Here is a 22,311-nt window from a genome sequence, read left to right as displayed (position 1 = left end):
TTGGAAAAGGGGATAGATGAAGGATTAGGTACCCCTAGAGAGGAGGTGGTTTTAGACCATGCGGCATTAATGATCTACTTTGCTTGGAGATTTATAATGGCAATGTATTGAAAATTCAAGTTTCCAACTAGCTATCTGGAAGCTCGCTTCACAAGAGCACATGGTGTGGGTGTGCTCCCATCTATTGTATCACTTTAGAAATATAGTATTGTTCTTGATCTCTATTATTGTGGAATGTTATTTTTTATAGTTTTGTGCTATCAAAGATCCTATTACTTGTGAGTGTTCTTCTTACACTCTTTTCAAGCAAGAAAAACCCTAGAATCCATATATTCCATGCTCAATCTTATCACATATGACATCAAGGGCCACTGTAACACTTTACATACCTTCTTTGGTGCTTGTAAAGTCTTCTTAGCCCTAGCATAATAGGTGGCAATAAAAATACGATTCCCAAAGAAGAACACCCATTTTTGGGTCTTATGAGCAACATATATCTTTAAAACTATATTAAGCATAGTAGAAGCTTCTCACACTTGGCTTATGACCTACCAATGGCCATTTTTAAAGCCCTAATATAGAGGCGACGAGTTGTAGCTAATAATAAGCATACATACCATTAGGAAGTTATGCTAATCATCGGCCTTTAATCCAGAAAGACACTTATGTACTTGGGTAAGAAGAACTTCATCGCTTCCCTCTTTGATTTGGAAGCAAGTCTTTGTAGGTAGCTGCAATAGCAAACCACTAGCACGTAGGTAGAGGCATGGACGTGCATTACCATATCTTGATCTGCCCTTTGAGATGGAGCTCAATCAAATTAAATATCATAAGTTTCAAGGATAATTTTTGGAGCTACTTTCAGGGTTGATTTTGGCTTTGCAAGTTTTCTACAGGCAATCTGGGAGATTGTTGATTTTGATAATATTTCTTGGTTGTGTGCAAGATACACACATATTAGAGAGTAAAGTTGGTTATAAGAAGTATATTGACAGATAGTGCCATATTTGTTGGTCTACAGTAGTTTATGATGTATATAGGTCACTGAAAGGTGTGATTGGTGTGGTACATCTAGTACAAGGCTCATTGTAGGTATGTAATTCATGTATGTGGATGTATGTAGTATCACCGACGAGTAGAACTTTCATTGTAGGTTGAGCTATTTTTGAAATAATTTGTAGTTTGCATACTTGGTAGCATTTCAAATTTCATGAGGATTGGCCATATACATAATGCAAGGACTCTGAAGGAGGCCTGGGATAGCACCAATACCAAGGCAAGAAAGATCCAACCTCAAGAAATAATTCCATACTATCAAGAAGAATAACTTGACTATCACTGAGTATGCATTCAAGATTATAGGGATTATGGATTATTATAGGATCTTTGTTCTAAGTATTATGTAAAGACTTCAATTTAACCAAGCATGAAGACTTCAATTTAACCAAGCATGAAGACTTCAAAAACTTCTCAAAATTAAAGCACAAAACATAAGGTAGAAATACAAGAGAAAGACCAAGACAAAAGCATTGGGTATAATCACCCCCCTCTATGTGAGTAGCTCTCCAATTTCTCATGCGAGTGTTTAAAGTTGTATTTCAAAAATAGTCCTTGGAACCAATAATAGCATAGGGTTCCAAAAGTAGGGCTTTTACAAATAACCTTAAACTATTATTTTCAAAGACCTCAAAAATGAAAGTGATGCCCAATAAATTTTTACCAGGACCTAAACCGTATACAATTCAAAATGCAGCTTGCATGCACATGGCTACTAATCAACATATAAATATGTGCTCATGCCAATGATCGATGTTCACACGATCAAAACTCACATTCCTCATCCTTGAACTTAAAACCTATAATCATACGATTCACCATGTTAGTTTGAAATTAAATCGAAATCACTCAACAAAATAATACTAACATGTGAGTAATTAAATTGGACTCGGTCAACAAATTAATTACTACATGTAACATAGAATTGACATTGGACTCACTCCTACAATCAACTCTCGAAATTAATCTTAATTGCTCACAATTAATTCTCGCATTCATATGATATATAAATGCAAACACAACAACGTAAGGCCGTTCCCTCGACACATGTATTAAAATGGTTTAACCCATGATACTATGTCGGCGGGCATAATGACTCCTCAGTTGCGTGTTTGTTAAGAGTGGAGAAGATTTGGAGTATCTGAGAGGATGATCCATGTCAATAACAATTAATTAAAGTCACATCAATCAATCACAACATGTCTATGAGATTTAAACACAATAAAAATGGCCAAGAACTAACACATGGGAATCCACCCTTTGTGAAAATCACATCCACCGTGGAAGTCACATCCACTGATGATCATCAAGTTGTATCAAAGATAAGTAGGCCACAACACATAGCCAATACGCCAACACAAGGCCAATTCACATGGGTGTAGCCAATAACCCAACACATGGCTAGTTCACACTGCGAATGATGGAGAACTAAGAAATTGTATTCAATCCACTTATTTGGACGTCACATAAAATTTAAAATAATCACACCCATGTGACAGTACCCCAGGTGAAGTAGCAATTGTCGTCAATTGCATCTCTATGAGTGGATGACTTCACATGGGAATCTAGGACTCTCGGGTTGTGAAGGTGGCTAGAAGTCAATTGTTTATTTGGAAAGGTGATTGTTCTAGGATGATAGAGTCCATGTTTTGAATGGTAATAAGTCTAGGAGGAAGCTCTTATTTGAGCGTCATGATTAGGAGGAAGATCTTATTTGAATGTCATCATTAGTCTAAAATAAAGGACTACGTGTTGACATGTCATCAATGTTAAAAGTAAATAAGGCTAAATGCCTTAGGGCTATAGGGTTCCTACATCCTCTAGACATAACTTTCAATAAATGGGAAAGTATTTCCATGGAATTTATTGTTAGATTATGAGAGGGACTAATAGAGAGCATAATGCTATCTAAGTGGTGAGTCGACATATTGAAAAAGATGGAAATATTTTAACCATAAGGAAAATCATGAAAGCAATTGCGAATTGGCACAATAGTTTGTCAAATAGTATGGTCTATCTTGTGACATAGTGAGTGACAAGGACTTGAAGTTTTATGGACAATTATTGTAGCTAGTTTTCCTTAACTTGGAGACTATGCTGAGTATGAGTTCCTTTGATCATTCTTAGTTCGATGGGAAAATGGAGAGGGTGAATTAGGTTTCAGAGAATATGCTTCATGCATACATCTCCAGGAAAGAAGAAATTGAGAAACAAAAAACCTCAAGATCTTGTAAAGCAACAAAGCCACCCAACACCACACAAGGTTCTTCTTAATCTCTTTTGAGAGATTACATAATTTTATGATTTAGTTCTCTAAGTATGACTTTAGCATTTACTTGTGGAGATTCCACCTTGTGATGTGGAGATGTGGAAGAAGAGAGAAAAAAAAAACAAATAAGCATGATCATGGTAGATAATCTTCTTCTTGTTTTTGTGAATTATTATCTTAATACATTGTAGTTTTGGGTTTCACTACAATGTTAAATGCATCATGACAAAAAAACCAAGATATTGGAAAAGCATATCACTCAATATGTCTTTTATATCCACCAACACCATTGGATGATGTGGTATCCCACAACCCAAACACAATGTATGGGTGTTGTGGGGGTGATTATATTGCCATGGGTGTGGACTTCACCACCACAAAAAAGAGTGTACCATACACAAAAGCACATGAGTTTTTCTCAAACAAGGATTATATGCAAATGGAAAATAAAGTTAAATAGTCTATTGACTTTATGCTTTTTCTTGAATTTTTGACTTGCTATGTGATGAAGGGTGATGTTGGTGTTCCAACATGGAATAAACCTAGTGAGGATTACTTGAGGTACGGTATTATGATGGCTATGGCTAGCGATTCACAATCAAGATTTAGAGAGGACCAAGTCATATAAGTTTGTGGGGGTGTTGATTTTACCTACTCTTTCTTTGAGTGATCCCATCAAAAGTGTAGATTCTCTACCAAGCCATGTAGTTCTTTAAGGTGGTTTCCCAAGTCAAATTGAGGTGGAAATAGTAATGCTAAATCTATGTGGCATTAGTGAAATTCACTTAACTACTATGAGAAGATATAGCATGTTTCTAAGCAAGTCAATCATACAAAGTGATGAAGGATATTCTTGAAGATACAACTACACCACCAAGCTCTTGCTGTGATAACCTAAATGATGTACACATAATCATGAATTTGGGAGTGCCTTCACTAATGATTAACTTACCCTTTTCACACATGTATCAAGCTTATTATATGATTGTTGATGAAGAGGCCAAGTAGGGCTAATGTGAAATGTCATGTGCAAATGGTTTTTAATTGTCGTTTGCTTTAGTTAGAGCTCAAGGGTAGATAAGTGCATTGCTATTTGGGCTTATAGCTTTGCTACACACACTATGACATATAGCAATGTCCCTTAACAATTCTCACAACTAAGGATGATCTACTTTTGTGAGGAACATAGTTTAGGATAGGCGTATCAAAGTAAGTTTAAGAGAGGCATGTCAAAGTAAGTTTTATTTTGTGAGCAACAAAGTTTAGGAGAGGCTTATCAAAGTAAGTTTTACATTAACTTTCACCTTGTATATGTAGAAGGTATGTTTGTGATGTGAAAGGGCTTTAAAATGGGCACTATTAATAGACATAGGAAGGGGATGCACTTTTCATGACTTGAGATCAACCTTGAGGGTTTGATCCTACTTCCAAATGTAAACTTGATTGGACCTTGCAAACCATATATGGACTATACAAATTCAATATAAACTATACCGACTACAAATGAACTCCATGTAAACCATGCCAACTATAAACAGATCATGTGTGTGGACTACAAAAAACTAACCATGCATTGGGACAATTCTAAGAACTCATTCATTTTGTTTTTCAGAAAAATCTGGGTGGGTAGACCGAGACGACCTCAAAATACTCATCCACCATCGATTCTATCCAATTTTCCACCACTTCTCCTAGGTTACACCTGTCACCCTTAAGGAATCCTGGTTGTGCTTTGTGACGGGCTTCCTTCACATCATTGTTGAGTGCTTCTATATCTAGAGCTCATGATGTCCTGATTTAAAAATTTTCTTTGTTTTAGGGATTTTTTATTACTTTGTATGAACTGCTCGTAGAGTGCTTTAAAAAATAAGTTTCTTGTTATGATCAAAAGCTTGATATTTAACTTGTTCATCAAACAACTTTAGGAAAAAACCTTACAGACCCAGTCTAGATACAAGGAAATCTTTAAAAAAAATATTACTTTAATGATATTTATACAATGATTACTGACGAGCTTAATCTTATAGCTTTATGCCACAATGTTCTAAGTCAAAAATATTTTAGGTAAGAGAACTGAATTACATATGGTTCCCCTCTTTCAGAGGTTTTTTCCCCCAAGCATGTAAACACCCTCCTATATCACTTATGAGGGGTTCCTTATCTATTATGTACTTGGTACACTTTAATCCATGTTGAGTTTTTCGCCTCACATTTCTGCTTTCAGTTGTGTGTGTATCTGTGTAGGCTTAAGAAAGCCTTGTATGGCCTTCAGCAAGTGGTATGAAAAGATTCATGCATACTTTGTTGCACATGGATTTTTCAACTATCCAACTGAGAGTACCCCCTATGTAAATAGGAGTAAGGATTCTTTCTTGTTCATCATTTTATACATTGATGACATGCTACTCACAAGCCCCGATGAGGATTAGTGAGGTGGGTGTCAGGTATCATTAGCTTCCCTGTTAGAGGTCTGTGTGTGTGTGTGTGTGTGTGTGTGTGTGTGTGAGAGAGAGAGAGAGAGAGAGAGAGAGAGAGAGAGAGAGAGAGAGAGAGAGAGAGAGAGCGCACGTGTGAGAGAGAGAGCTCTCTCGCAAAAATTTTATAGTTTTTTATGTGAAAAAAATGTATTCCATCATTCTGGAGATAATTTTTAGTGGTTTAAAGACTTTTATGGCTTAAAGTTTTTAATGGTTTGATTTTTTTAAATCTTAACAGTGTAAAAACCTTTATCTTTTTATCTCTAAGGTTCAAAACCTTACCCCAAAGGTTTAAAAACCTTAAGTCACCTTACAAGAACCTTAGGTCACCTTACCATAGGCATTAATTAATTAATGGAGAAAAGCCATAGGTAAGCATGGAGAAAATCACTCAAAAAACTATTTCTCCACAAAAGCAATATGCAGAATTGCCAATGTACACTCACATGGAAACAAAATTAAGATCATATAGGAAACATGGAGAAATCCATAGAGCACATATATACGATTTTATTCATGGTTCTTGAGCCTCACATAAGCTCTTGGCTTCTCACACCATTTCCATCAAGAAGGCACCTAGACTCTTACCACTTCTCCTTGAAAATAGGCTACTCACACACCTAAGCCCTCATACTTGGGTGGGGGTTAAGATAGCTATCCAAATACCCTTTCTCTCTTGAAAATAGGCTACTCACACACCTAAGCCCTCATACTTGGGTGGGGGTTGAGATAGCTATCCAAATACCCTTTCTCTCTCTACCAATGGTTTTGCTTACTTTTTGGGTGAGAATAGTCAATGAATTTGAGGCACAAGAGTGACCACCAATGTATAAGGGGGCTTTTATCTAAGCCTACCACATTAGGGAGAGGTACATTAGTAGCAGCTTAACCTTTATCCCAAATAATTGTGTGAAATATTGGTCACATATGTTACATAAATTAGGCTGAAAAGACATGTGATGGGTGATCTAGTTCAATGCATAATCATTTAAGGACTAGCAAGTTAGCACAAGCATAAGTGGGCCATATAGTTGTGGAATGTAGGTAGTCGTCTGTGACATTATTATAACTAAAATCTAGAAAGGGAAAACAATGAGATAACGTAAGAAGCTTGGTGGGGGTAGCTTTTAGGTTACAAAAAGAGGGGAGAGAGAGAAGAGTATCTATGTGCCACATGAGAGTAGAGAGAAGAAAAGGCACGTTGTGAATGAGAAATAAACTTATAAAAGAGATTACATTATTTTGTAGGATAAAATTTTAAACCCTCATAGCCTTAATAATAAAGGATTAAGAAGCCCATTTTCTCTGAAGATTCAATTACCACATCATAAATAAACTCCGTTGATATGTTCAAACATGTCAAGAAGCACTAGAAGATACCTTAAAAGACTCAGAGATTACTCCTCTTCTAGAGGTTGAGGGCTCTAATATCCCATGGAATGACAAGACATCAATCATAGCGCTCTATCCAAGGGGTCCCATCCCCAAATAGATGGTTGGACAAGGAAACCACATTGATCCCAAGATGACAGGACCTATAGTAAACACAAACACTCTACCCAGGGAGCCCAACCCTAAGTAGACGGTCAAACAAGGTGACACTCTCGATCCTAGGCCGACATAGCCATTAGTCTCACCAAGGAAGGGTTTGACGTCACTATGAGTGTACACCTGATGTGTGACCAACGAATGGATTAGCTGACCTTATCTTGGCCCTCGCATGGCTAATTCCATGATATAATTTCCATGCCACAGCCCCATGTCAATCCATCACATCATTTCTTGGTGTCATATATCATCACATAATTTATCAAATAGTTCATTCTTTTTGAAAACCGTTCTTTTAGCAAAGAATATATCAAAGTTTTTTTTTCCATCCATGTGTCCATGTCTAGAGTTATGAGTCATTAAATCTACTTTATCCTAAAAGGGTCTAATTGTCCTTAGTCCAATTTGGGTCGAATCATTCTTTTATCTCTATCATTGGTCTTAATCTCAAGGTTTTCAAAGAGCTTTATTAGTCAAAGTTATGAGAAGGCTTGTGAGGGTCTATTTCCAACCCCCTCGACCCCACTAGGTTACGAACATTGCCTTACACAAAGATTGGGTCCAATTTGATGTCGCTTGGTTACGAACATTGCCTTATTCTACACAAAGATTGGGTCCAATTTGATGTCGCTTGGTTATGTGAAGCATAAGTCATTTTACCCTTGAGTTCAAGTAGCTTCTCCCTTTCATCTCTAAATCATATATCATTTATTATAATCAAGAATCCTTCTCTTATTCTTAAGTACTAATTGATGTCACTTGATCTTGATGTTGCCATATGACTTAATTTTTGCTTATTTATAGTGGGTAGGCTCTTGCTCTTTTTTATTGAATCTCTATCCCTCAAACAAAGGCTATTTGGCTTACATGTTTCTTGATATGTTGAGAGCTAAGTCTCTTTGAGTTCATTTTTCATTTTTCTTGATATGTCGAGAGCTAAGTCTCTTGGAGTTCATTTTTCATTTAACTCTATCATGCTACTAATGGGAGTGACTATATTTTATCATTTACTCTTGTGTCATAGGTACATAAAATGGGATACAAATGTGTTGGAGCCTAGATGAACCATTATTCACATGAAGACTAAGGTAAGATTCATAATTGAAAAAAGAAAATCTTAAAGAAACAATTGTGACCTTAGCAGACAACTATTCACTTAGTCAGCTTCTTTATAATCACTTTACCGTACCACTTAACTATGGCAATAGCATTCAATGTAACATAGCAGCATAAGAAGATTTAGGGGTAATAATTAGCATCATAGAATGAATTACACGAGGTTTTCTTGATTAAACCCCTTGAACCCTTCAAGTGTTATCATGATTAGCAAGACATTTGTCTTCATTAAATCACATAGATTCTTTTGAGTAATTTAGTATGATAGACAAGATATTTCAATAACTTATGTATACCTTTCACATATTAGCAAGAAAACAAGAGGTCTGCGTTAATTAAGTCATCTACATATTCGAGTCTTAGTATAGTAAACAAGTTAATTCACCAAATATTTTAAGTTGATGTGATAAGCATGAGTTTTCTTTACTCATTTCTTTTAAGCATTATCCTAATCCATTTTTATGAAGCAAGTGTATGAGATTAAGTAATTCTCCTCGTTTATACATGTAGGTGGTTGGACCGGCCATTTGAACATGTCAAACTAAGATTAGCTCTTAAGATAATAAAGAAGTTACGATTTAATCATCATAAAACTTCTTATGTTAGCAAGAATATTTTCTTTATAAAGCATTTTTAGTGAGGTAATTATTATTGTTACTTTATTGTGGCTTAGTCGATCATTTAAGTTTAATCTTGACATGTTTAAAAGCTCTCTAGATGTGTACTAAAGTGAATCAAACCATTCATGAAATGTGCAAGAAATAAGACTAAGTACTTTACCCAAGCATTTATAGTGATTAGTGTACTTAAACATGAGCTTAAGCTCTAATTACAAAACCAATATTTTCAGCTTTTTCCCAAACTATGTGAACTTCAATGATCACCTTTCCAGCTCTATATAATATTTACTATGAATCATGTGCCAAGAGTTTAGAATAACATATATACAACATTTATATATGCTTCATGCACCCTATATATGCTATCATACCCATCTCCCTAGCTCTCAAACATGAGCAGTTTGCAGCATTGATTTTCATCTCACCCTCTCTTGGGTAGTGCCCAATCATTAATCCTAGCCTTATCGGCATTAAAACATCACATTTGAGCCATTAATTGCTTCATGCAAGTGCTAATTGGATTAATGACAATCATTTTCTAACTATGTTAAAAATTATGAAAATTAGTAAGCTTCTAATTATGCAATAATATCGGCTACATGAATGGGTTGCATAGGGTTATCAATGCAAAAACCATGCTAATGCACTATCTAATAATGGTGATTTAAAACTTTACAAGATTTCTTCACATATACATACATATACATATATATGTATATACATACATACATAAATACATACATACATACATACATACATACATACATACATATATATATTCACATATATGGTATGGGAAAACCCCAAGGGGCAGTTTCCAAACTGACTAGTTGTTTCAGTTCAGAGTAATCAAGTCTCGTCAACCACCCAAGTGGGAAAAGCGAAGAAGTTCATATCAACCCGAGCCATCTACATCTAAGGCAATCACTATTGTAGATCAAGAGAATGAAGAAAGAGATCAAATTTATGTTGTTGTTGAGCATCAAGGCCAAAACTAGTAGTTTTTGGTAGTCCAAATTCCAGCAAAATGCCAAGGTAAGCAATTTAAGCTTCTAATTGATTCAAGCAGTACACATTTATTTATGTCACCAGGCTACTTGCATAAACTAATCTTAAATAAAAAATTGGAAAACCAATGTAAGTGGAGTTGTCCAGTGGAAAGATTCGTACCACTCGCCATAAAACTGACCCAATTCAATTTCTATTGGATGAAAACCCTACCAGTTGGTTGCCAGTTCTAAATCCTTCCTTTAGGAATATATGAGTAAGTGCACATTTTTCACTGACCATGTAGATTTCCTGGGATTTATAGTATCTAAAAATGAAATCTCTATAGATGTAGTCAACGTTCACATTATGATAAATTGGCCAGATCCTAAGATAGTAAAGAAAGTCCGGGGATTTTTGGGACTAATGGGATGGTACCACATCTTTGTACCCTGCTATGCCAAAATAGCCTCTCCATTAACAGGACTTCTAAAGAAGAACATCCCATTTCAATGGATTACCATGTGCCAAAGTGTATTTGACAAATCGAAGGTTGTCTTGGGGTAAACCAATCCTATCCTCAAACTACCAGAGTTTGGTAAACCCTTTGAAGTGGTCACCTCGAGACATTAGGTTTCCAGCATGGTGACCAGGGGGTGCCACTTCAATGTTGAGGGGGATCGATCCGGGGATTTTGTGCCATGTAATGGGTGTTTTCAAATAGTCAGTCCACTCGTGGGTTTGGCAATATGGTTTGAATAGCAGTCATGGTATTGGTTCCCATGATGCTAGTTGTTCTACCAGGCGTGAAGCAAATCTCAGTTCCTCGTGCCAACCCTCTAACGAGGAGGCTGGGACCCTTCGCTAGCCTCCCCAAGAAAATTATCCCTTACAATAATCGAACCCGTTTCTTCAACATGAGAAGATGGATGCCAGTGGTTTTGCAATAGGATGTGTTCTTATGCAAGAGGGCCGCACTGCGGCATATGAGTCTAGGAATGTCACGCCTTATGAGAGAAAGTATGTCGTCCATGACTTGGAATTACTGGCAGTGGTGCATGTGGTAAAATTTTGGAGACATTATCTTGTAGGGAAAAAATTTACCTTGATGAGACCAATCACAAAAGCCAAATGGTGGGGATTACTCTTTTTGAATAATAAAAGATAAAACTTATTTCACAAAATTTAAGAAAATTTTGCCATAACCTCTTTTGTATGGCTGACCATTTTTCAATTTTTTTTTCATTCTCAAGTTACTTAGAAATTATCCCAAATGGTTTAAAGCATTCTAAACTAATCAAATTCCACTTTTTAAAGAGAAACAATATGAAAAGTTTAATTCTAAGAATTTGATTACATATCTAGGATAAAGAAAGGCTGAATTCAAGAATGAAGAGAGGGGGAAAGCCTTTCCAACAAGGTATAACATCATTTTTATTTTAAAGAAAACAAAAATTAGAAAACCATTAAATGGAATAAAGAAAAAGTAGGATTTCTAGCTTACATGAATTTTTGTGAGCTTTCCTTTGGCTTGATGGTTTGAGGGATCTACTCTTGTTTGCAACAAGAGTGGCCACCAATTCTTTTGAAGAGGAAATGGTCAAAAACTAATGAATTATCAATAAATTCACTGTTTTTGGCTTTGGGGAGGAGTAGAGTAACAGTGCATAAAACACTATTAAGTTTCTACAAAGTGGGAGGCTTCTCTTTATAGGAAAAAGTGAGCTTCTAACCAAGCAAACTGATTCTAGAATTTTCCAGATCAGTTTGGTCAATTTTTGACCATTTTTGGGTCAGTTTAGTTCACTTTTTGGATCCAATTTTGAATTAGGAGAGAGGAGAGATAAAATATCTAATTTTATTGATTTAAAATTCAAAAGCAATGATGGGAAAAAGACACCTACTTCATGAGGGGGAATCCCCACTCTAAGGTGTCAAAAAATTATTTTTTAGTACTTCCTTTGGTCCTTAGTCCACTCTTCATCTTATGTGAGAATTTACTCATTTTTGGGGGGATTTTCTTTATTTTTTCAATTTACCTCCTCCCTACATTCGGATTAATCTTATTGGTCCATAGGAACCTTAATTTAAAATTTTGAAAAAATCTGGACCCTTAGGATAAGGCCTTTTGAACATATTATAATTTATTTCTAATGCACCTTCTGAAATTCTTATTGAACTTCTGTTTCGGGGGAATTTATTTTAATAAGATGAGATATTTTTCCATCCAAAAAAATTTAAAAATTGAATCACCTCTCTCTAGAAGATTTTCTCTCTAGGCCAAAACAGGTAGAAACAAGATCTTTTATATTTCTGAAGAGGGATTTGATTTACAGGGGAAGATACTGGACTTCTTGAGAGGCTAGGGAGGAATCTTACATTCTCTTCCATACTGATGCATTTCCACTTCATCTGGGGGATGTCTAATGGATGTAACTTCCCAGGCATTTTTACTCTCAGCCTTGACTTTCAGACATGTCAGACATTGACGTACATGATTAAGTACATGATGTAACTTCCCAGACATTTTTACTCTCTCAGCCTTGACTTTCAGACATGTCAGACATTGACGTACATGATTAAGTACATCCTTTTTTAGTCCAGGCCAAAAGAAGCTTTTCTTCACACAAACATGTAGGTTTTGATGAAACCTGGATGTCCTGCAATAAGGCTGTCATGGGCTTCATTCAGAATTTGATCCTTAGTTCCCTCATCATTGGGAATGCATAGCCTGTGATTATAATACATAATTCCATCATCCAGGCTGTACCCTTGAACTCGGTTCAATTCCTGTGGAGTTTTGCTTTCCTGCATAATTAGGGTAGCAATAGCGCCAAAGAATCTATCCTGCATGATCTTCTCTCTTGCTTCAATAATCAAAGGATTTGACACTATAGTAATTGCAAGCAAGGAGGCTTTTCTGCTGAGGGCATCGGCTACCACATTTTCTTTGCCTAGGCGGTACTTGATTTCAAAATCAAATTCTTGCAGGGTCTGCATGCAGGGTCTGCATCCACCTTCTTTGGTGCATGTTGAGATCCTTCTGAGTGAAGATCCACTTTAAGCTCTGATGATCTGTCATCAAAGTGAATCTTTGACCCAGTAGGTAATGTCTCCATAACTTTAGGGCATATACTACTGAAAGTAGTTCCAGGTTGTGGACATCATAATTCCTCTCATGCGTTCTGAGTTTTCGGGATTCATAGGCCACTGCATGACCTTCCTACATGAGTGCACCTCCCAGGGCAAAACCATTGGCCACGGTAGAGTTTCCCCAGAGATGACATATGCTAGGGATGGCATTGTTTGACAATCTAAAATTTTACCGCTCTATTATGCTTCACTCCATTGCCATGATTTAAAGCAAACTGGTTGGGAAGCCATGAATTTTTAAAAAATTGGCTCAAGCAATGCTTGGATCCACCATTTGGCCATGTCTAGAAGGCCATCTCCATCAGTCATAGTTTATACCAATGTACATGCCATATACTGGGTGTCCTAAATTATGCCATTTTCATGGATAACCCAACCTCTCATTCACATCCATCTTATTGGCCAACCTTGCTACATACTTAATTCTTGATCTCAAACCATGTGTAAGAGTCTAAGGTCAAGATACTCCCTTAGCTTGCCACCCACCACAGACCATGTTGCAGGTGCATGCTTCAAACCATACAACAAGGCTTTTTGTGTGCATGAACCCCATATCCTCATGGTGGCTAGCCCGTGTAGAGTTTCTCCTATAAGTCACCATGTACAAATGCATTCTTTACATCCATATGATGTAATGACCATCCCTTAGCTGCAACCATACCAATGACTCCTCTTAGAGTTGTCATCCTAACAAACTAGTACAAATATTTCCTCATAATCAATGCTATATGTTTATACATATCCCTTGGAAAATATCCCTTAGAAACCAGTCTTAACTTGTACCTTCTTACAAAACCATTTGAATTATGTTTCACTTTGTAGACCCACTTACATCAATTTCCTTCTTTTCCTTAGGCAAAGGCACCAAATTCCATGTCCCATTAGCCATTAGCATCTAGTGTAGTCATCTCTTCATCCATGGTATCTTTCCAATGCTTATATCCATGTGTCTCCTTAAAACATGTGGGATCTGACTCTTGTATATCTTTGGCCATATATGCATAATGATGGGCTATATATCTCAATCAATAACTCGGTATCTGACTCTCGTAGTAGACCTCTGTACACCTAGTGTAACAATAGCCAGGATCCTCTCGTAGTAGACCTCTGTATACCTAGTGTAACAATAGCCGGGATCCTAAACTACTTATCAAGGCTCTATTGTTCAGAGCCACTATCTCCATTAACAAAGGAATGACTTGTTGAAATATCAAGCATTATAAAAGGGAAATCCATCTTTTTTTCCCTTGCATAATACATGTGATACATGTTATCAAGAAAGAAGTGATTTATTAATATCAAGCATTATAAAAGGACGATCCACCTTTTTTTCCCTTTTTTTTTCCTTACATGATGATACATGTGAACTTGCTAAATTTTCAGCACTTGTAGTACAACCACATGACACATCAGAATTCCTAACATGCTACCTCAACCAGCCTCACAATAGAGAACTATTGTGACAAGACTCTCTTGGTCCACTAAGTGCCTGGTGTAGTATTGATGCTTAGTATTTAAGGCACCCATCTAATTATTTACTTCAACCTCTATAGAATTCTTCACTCGCATATACCAATTTGCTCATCTCAGCAAACATAACATCCCTACTCACTCTTTCACATGTAGTGGGATTATAGCATATATATGTTTTCTACTCAAGGTATATGCATATACATTTTCCTTGCTTGGGATCCAACTTACTTTTTGCCTCATCTGTACATAAGCAATGCATCCAAATACTTTCAAGTGTGCCAAATTTAGTTTTTTTCTCCAAGTAAACTTTTGTTCCAACATCATGCCTTGACTTGCAACAATGGGTGTCTTGTTCATGATATAACTACAAACAGTTATTGCTTCATCCCAGGAATAATAACGCATCCCTTTCTCATTCATCAATACATAGGTAACTTTTGCAATATGCATGTCTTCTTTTTTATAACCCCATTACGCTGTGGGGTATACCCATGGTCTCTCAAATAGTCACTAAATTCATTGGAGAAACATTCTACCCCACCATGTCACCTTAAGAATTTTATGTGCATGCCTTTGTCTTTCTCTACCATAGCTTTGAAGCTTTAAAAGTGAGTAAAAACTTCATTTTTCTCTTTCATAAAATACACCCCCACCATCTCACCTTTAGGAATGTTATGTGCATGCCTTTGTCTTTCTCTACCATATCTTTGAAGCTTTCAAAGTGAATAAATACTTCTTTCTCTTTCATAAAATACACCCACACTACCATAAAAACTGCCTTTATCTTTCTCTACTGTAAATGCCTTTGTTTTTCTTTAACTAAATCTATGAAAGCTCTAGAAATAAGTAAACACTTTACTTTTCTCTTTCACAAAAATATACCCACACTTTCCTAGTGTGGTGAAAGATACATAATAATGGCTATTGGAACAGGAGAGCAAGCTAACTCTAGGTGTAGAAAGGAAAGATGGCAAACATAATGAAATGGAAATGAAGGATACATAATAATGGCTGTTGGAACAGGAGAGCAAGCTAACTCTAGGTGTAGAAAGGAAAGATGGCAAACATAATGAAATGGAAATGAAGGAAATGATACAATGAACAAAAACTTACATGTAGACCAAGATAGCTTGATTTGATTGATGTGACGCACAAGTACATCACCCTTATAGAGTGAACACACACAACACTCAAGTACCATATGCTTATGGGATAACTCCCAAAGTGACATGTGGCACTCTCTCACACAAAGACTCATAAACTAGTTCCTAGTACACACTAGAACACACTCTTTGACTATGATTTCTCCAACAATGGCATCCTCTGATTGATGCCATCTTCAAACATCAGAATGCACTATATCTAAAGGCCTTTGACTTACATACTTATCATGTGGAAATGCATGCTTTGTATGCTTACCCAATTGGCAAAATGCACTATGTCCAAAGGTCTTTTACTTACATACTTAATCACATGGAAATGCATGCTTAGGAGGCTTGGGCATTGCATCCACTTTGAACTTGGGGAAACCTATAATAATACTTTGGGGCAATATATTCTTCATCCTGAATATTGACATTACATTTATGCCAAATATGAATATGTACAATCACATATGTACCATGTGCAAACATTGCAGCCTTCACTTTAGACATGCTACAACCAAGGGTGGGGCACTGGTTATTGAAATCTTTCACATAACATCCATGAGGGCTAAACCTCACTTTTTCTTGACCCTACTGAATCATTTATCCATCAAAAACCAAGTTCTCTACTATACTCAACACATGAAGCACATCAGGAAGACACTTCATTTTACCATCCTGTGTAGATAACAGTTTTTTACTTTACTCAATACATGAAGCATGTCAATAAAATACTTCACTTCTCCTTCATGGATAGATAAAGGGACTTTCCCAACATGTACAATAGAGTGCGATGTATCTCGCCTACTTTTACATAACCTGGTTTTTACAATTCCATTAATTCTTTGAACCATTCAACATGGTTGATCACGTGGCTAGATACACTAAAATCAACATACCATCATACATCTCTTGAATTCGGTGCATTTGTAATCATGGAACTAAGAATTTGTTATATCACTAAAAGTTACGTCTTCTTAGCATGCTTATTTAACGATGCACAATTCCCTTGCTTGACGATGCACAATTCCCTTACTGTAGCTTCCCACTTTTATATCATTCTGATTTTAATGACAATACAATCGACTATAGCATATCATACCATGCTAGAAGAAAAAACTCCTTTGGATCCACCTCGAGCAAGGATCTCTAAGATGAGATGAGCCAACTAAACAGAGATGTGAGTAAAGGAACATTTGGCAATAGAATCCACTCTCCGGTCCTCTAAGACCTAGGTTCATCAAAACTGGCTCTATAAAAAACACCAAAACTTCATGAAAAGGGCATTAAATCACTTTATCTTCGGACAAAGCTCCAAAGGAGGAGCAGGAACAAGATCAGGAACCTAAACATTTGTGTGCCCTGTGGAAGTGGTCAAACCATGTCAGACACCATAATGTTTTATACATTGGTGTCGGCCCAGAGCTAGGTTTATCATCCTAATGGCCAAGTATCCTAATAACCATAGTTTATAAAAATTAAGGACAAGTGTTCCTCAAAACACCGAACAACATGTACACAACACAATGTGGAGTCCCATTTTCCCACAAGAACACATTATAGGAGCTTCTTCACCCACGGAACCAAGTTTTAGTTCTTCTTTGTTCAAATGAGGGAATAGGGAACATGGGAGGGGTAAAGAGTCAATGTCCAAGACTACCTCAAACCAAAGGGAATAGGGAACATGGGAGGGGTAAAGAGTCAATGTCCAAGACTACCTCAAACCAAAGGGAATAGGGAACATGGGAGGGGTAAAGTTTTAGTTCTTCTTTGTTCAGATGAGGGAATAGGGAACATGGGAGGGGTAAAGAGTCAATGTCCAAGACTACCTCAAACCAAAGGGATCCACAAGGGCATTCACATAATGTGTCACACGCAACGAGTCTAATGCTTCAAATCCAGGATGGTGGAGGAAAAGTGCCATTAAAAACTGCAAAGCCTAACCCCATATGGTACAAGAAATCCCAAACTCATCGGATATGGCAAATTATCACCAGTCTTGTGGGAAGTTGTATGAAAGTAAGCTTTGGCATTGATTTGGTTGACCTAATTATAGTAAAATATCTGCTCCAAAGCCTTTTTTAAAACCACTCAATGCATGCCATTGTGATACTTTTAATCTTGAGTGTTTTTGCATATATACATAGAAAGGAACAAGATATATGATCATTCCTACCTAGCTCTTACCATGTGTGTTCAAGATTGTAGTTTACTGAGAAAGGTCACATTTTTGTGTGTGTGCACCTATGGGACTACATTGATTCTATTTAGATGGTGGATTCCAAAACCACTCCCTTATGTTCCCACCACCATGTGAATATGTAGAAGACATGCTTATGCTTGGGATGGCATTTAAAATGGGAAGGGGGGGGGGGGATTACGTCAAACATAGCACATAGAGGCTTAGAGTTGGGCAAAAAAAAAGCCAATCCATATCTCAAGGATGATAACCAAATTTGATGGGGCTGGAGATCCCATTTAATCCCTAGTTTTTGAGGCCATGGGAAGGTTTTATGATCTTACCAAGATTTATTCTTTTGGACTTTCAATTAAATTTATGAGGCTAGATTTAAGGTTTTGAGACACACATTTATTGTGGCATTCTCATTTAATGGGACTAAATGGAGCCCTATTGCACAAATCTATAACCTCAAGCAAGAGGAGGGCGAAATAATGCAGGACTATATTGCTAGAACCAAGTATCTCCACATGAAATGCAGCCCTCCCATGACAAAATAGATGACTTACCACACATTGATTTATGGTTATGCATTAGTACTGTGCAATATATCTCATACTGATTGCTATGTAGTACATGTGAGCTATATAGCACATGCATAGTGCTATTTGTGAATCTTAGACTTATGCATCATTGTAAAAATGCTATATAATTGGTTCAGTGCTATATAACTGGTTCAGTGCTATATAACTGGTTGAGTGTGTTGTAGAGAGTGCTATATAGTACATGGTATGCAATATAACCCTAGGCTTTAATGATGTGTGCTATATTAGGGGTGGTCATTGAACATGTGCTATGTAACTGGTTAACTGTGCTATGTAGCTTGTATTAGTGACTGATATATACTACATGGTCATGCAAAATAGCCCTGGGGTTAGTAGTCAATGTGCTATACCAAGGTGTTGTGAGCTATATAGCACAAAGATGGTATAATGATAGTGCTGCATAAATCATTGATTTATATCATATCTCTATGCTTGAGTGATCATGTGCTCTATGAGTAGTTCTTTGAGCTATATAGCCCGTGCACAATGCTATTTGTGAATCTTAGACTTATACATCATTGTACAAATGCTATATAACTAGTACATGGCTATGCAATAGAACCCTACGATTTCATAATGCGTGCTATATTAGGGATGGTCATTCAACATGTGCTATCTAATTGGTTAACTATGCTATATAGCTCGTAGAGAGCGCTATTTACTACATGATCATGCTATATTAGGGATGGTCATTCAACATGTGCTATGTAATTGGTTAACTATGCTATATAGCTAGAGAGTGCTATTTACTACATGATCATACTATATTAGGGATGGTCATTCAACATGTGCTATGTAATTGGTTAACTATGATATATAGCTCGTAGAGAGTGCTATTTACTACATAATCATGCAAAATAGCCCTGTGCATTAGTCAATGTGCTATACCAAGGTGTTGTGAGCTATATAGCACAAGGATTGTGAAACAGGAATGCTATAGAGGACACTCATATGCACCACAACTGCTTGCTTGAGATATCATGTGCTATATAACTAGTTACATGAGCTATAAAGAACATGCATTATGCTATGAATGGAGAGCACGTGCATTTTATTATCATGAAACTTCATTGAGCATGTATGGTCATGCATCATGGCTTGAGACTTCAATGACATACTATATCACGGGTGTAGAAGAGCTATATAGCACAAGGTAGTATATATCACCGGTAGTGTGAGGTATATAGCATTCTTCAATGAGTAATCCATGACCTCTACACCATGATATGCAAGACATGAATAACAAACTACATTCTTATCCACAGTAAAGGTATGTACCTGAGATTCATCCAACAAGTGTACTGGATGTTCAATTAATTGCTTGTAGCCAGTTCAAAGCCGACAAACATCTTTCTTGTTTGGAGACACCCTTGTATGCTCCATCCAAAATTTCACTACTATTTCCTTGACCTCTTCAGTCAACTTAGAATGGGAACTCTTTCTTTTACATGCTTCTAGTGGCAATGGAGATGCTTGAACATCATTACTAGCTCTACTTATCATAGCATAAAGGTTTCTTGGGTGAATGTTAAGAAGCTTTGCAACTTGAAGAAGGCTGAGTTCTTCACCATATCCGAAAACGTGATTTAATCCATGAACAAGCATTGTTAGAGTGTTGTGTTGCAAAAACAATTCATCCGAGGATCATGAAGTCTTCAACACCTGTAATGAGCTACTGATTGTAGAGACCAAAAGAGAGAGACTTTTTGATTTATCCTCTGTATATGGTAGAATCTATTCATTGAGGACTTGCTTAACGAATTTTCCCTGTCATTTTTGCCGCCGTAAGGTTTTAGCTCTGTCAAAATGTGCCCAACTAGGTGTTTTACACTTTTTTGTTTCCTTAATTCAATGTCTTCCTCATTGTCTATGACCTGTGATGGTTCTGTTAATAACTGACACCTTTTTCGATACTCCCTCTTTGTAAAAGCTTCATACTTTCTAACTGCATCATGTTCATCTTTAGTGAGAAGCTGATTTCTTCTTTTGAAGAATGGGAACATTCTTGAAATGAAATGGAAATTTGTGCCTGTGAAGAGTTGCTTGCAACCATCAAATGTGCAACATAACATCCTTCCTGATTTGATGGCTCTATTCTATCTTCTTTGCCTTCCATTAAACAAAACCAAGGATAGATATGGAAATAGCCTCAATCAAATATGAAAATACCCTGTTAATCTGTGTGTGCGTGTGTGTGTGTGCGTGCACGCACGCGTGTATGTGTGTGTGTGTGTGTGTGTGTGTGAGAGAGAGAGAGAGAGAGAGAGAGAGAGAGAGAGAGAGAGAGAGAGAGAGATGGATAGAGGTTCTCTATACGGCTCTCTGTGTGATGACGAGGGGATGGGCAGAGAGAGATAGGTACAGAGAGGGAGGAGGAAGCTACAAAGGCTTCTAAAGAAAGAGGAAACCCACGTAGCAACCCCACTACATATGGGAGTTTCAAATCCGTTATACATATAATATAATTTAATTCTTTACATCCATTTGATGCATTTTTCAACCTTTTTACACATCTAATGCAATCACATATCTCATTGTTTCCATCTTAGCAACGGGGTTGAATGCTTTATCGTAATCCAAACCATGTGTATGTGCGCATATCCCTTTATGACTAGCCTTGCTTTATGGATCCATCTGACTTACATTTCACTTTATACACCCATTTACAACCAATGACATTCTTTCCACTTGGTAATGCAACCAAATCCCATGTATCATTATGTACTAAGGTGTCCATTGCTTTCTCCCACACATGCTTTTCAATAGTTTCTCCAAAACATGATGGTTCCACATGTTTAACCATTGATGTTAGTATGCACAATCCATTGCATACCATTTATATGTCAATCTCTCCACTGGATACCCTATGATTTGTGACCTTCTCAAAACCTATGGATCACTTTGTACATCCTCCACTCTAGCATGTGGAGGAACATATCTATCTTGTCTTACACCTGGAGTACGTAAGGCTAGGATGCCAAGTTCTTCATCTAGAATTCTCGAGCTAGATGACTCATAAACTACTACGCCGATTCCTTCAACCTTCTTTTTTCCTTTGTCAAAAACACTTCACTTATGCTCACACTACCATGTATCAACCTTCCTGACCATGGACTTACATTATCACTTTCACTAGATGTTTCACCTGGCCCCAGACAATGAAGTAGAACTCTCTTTTGGCAAGTTCACATGCACATCTCCATTCATGTCATCAACCATACCATCCTCTTTGTTTTTGTACCGATTTGCCAAATCATCAAACACTACATCTCTAGAAATGAGCACCTTTCTAGTTTTTGGATTGTAACATTTGTAAGCCTTTCTGTCTTGTGTATAACCAATGAATATGCACTTCTCAACCTTTGGTGTGCCAACTTCCTTCTCTTCTCATCCGGCACATGTTCATAAGCAATACTTCTAAAAACCTTGAGATGCACAATTTCCAACCTTAAACTTGTCATCCTCATCTCATGATGATGAGTACTCTCATGTATGGCAGGTGTAGGTGTCTTATTCAAGATGTACATGCTTCTACCAATAATACAAAGGCATACTCTTTTCATTCATTAATTCTCTTGCCACTTCACCTATCACTCAATTCTTTCTCTCAGCAACCCCATTTTACTGAGGAGTATACCTGCATGTGAGCTACCATTTAATACCATGCTCTCAAGAACCCATCA

This window comes from Cibotium barometz, chromosome 21 (genome assembly GCF_041138505.1).
Source record: "Cibotium barometz isolate CiBa-2024 chromosome 21, ASM4113850v1, whole genome shotgun sequence".
NCBI lineage: Eukaryota > Viridiplantae > Streptophyta > Polypodiopsida > Cyatheales > Cibotiaceae > Cibotium > Cibotium barometz.
This window is presented reverse-complemented; position numbering follows the sequence as displayed.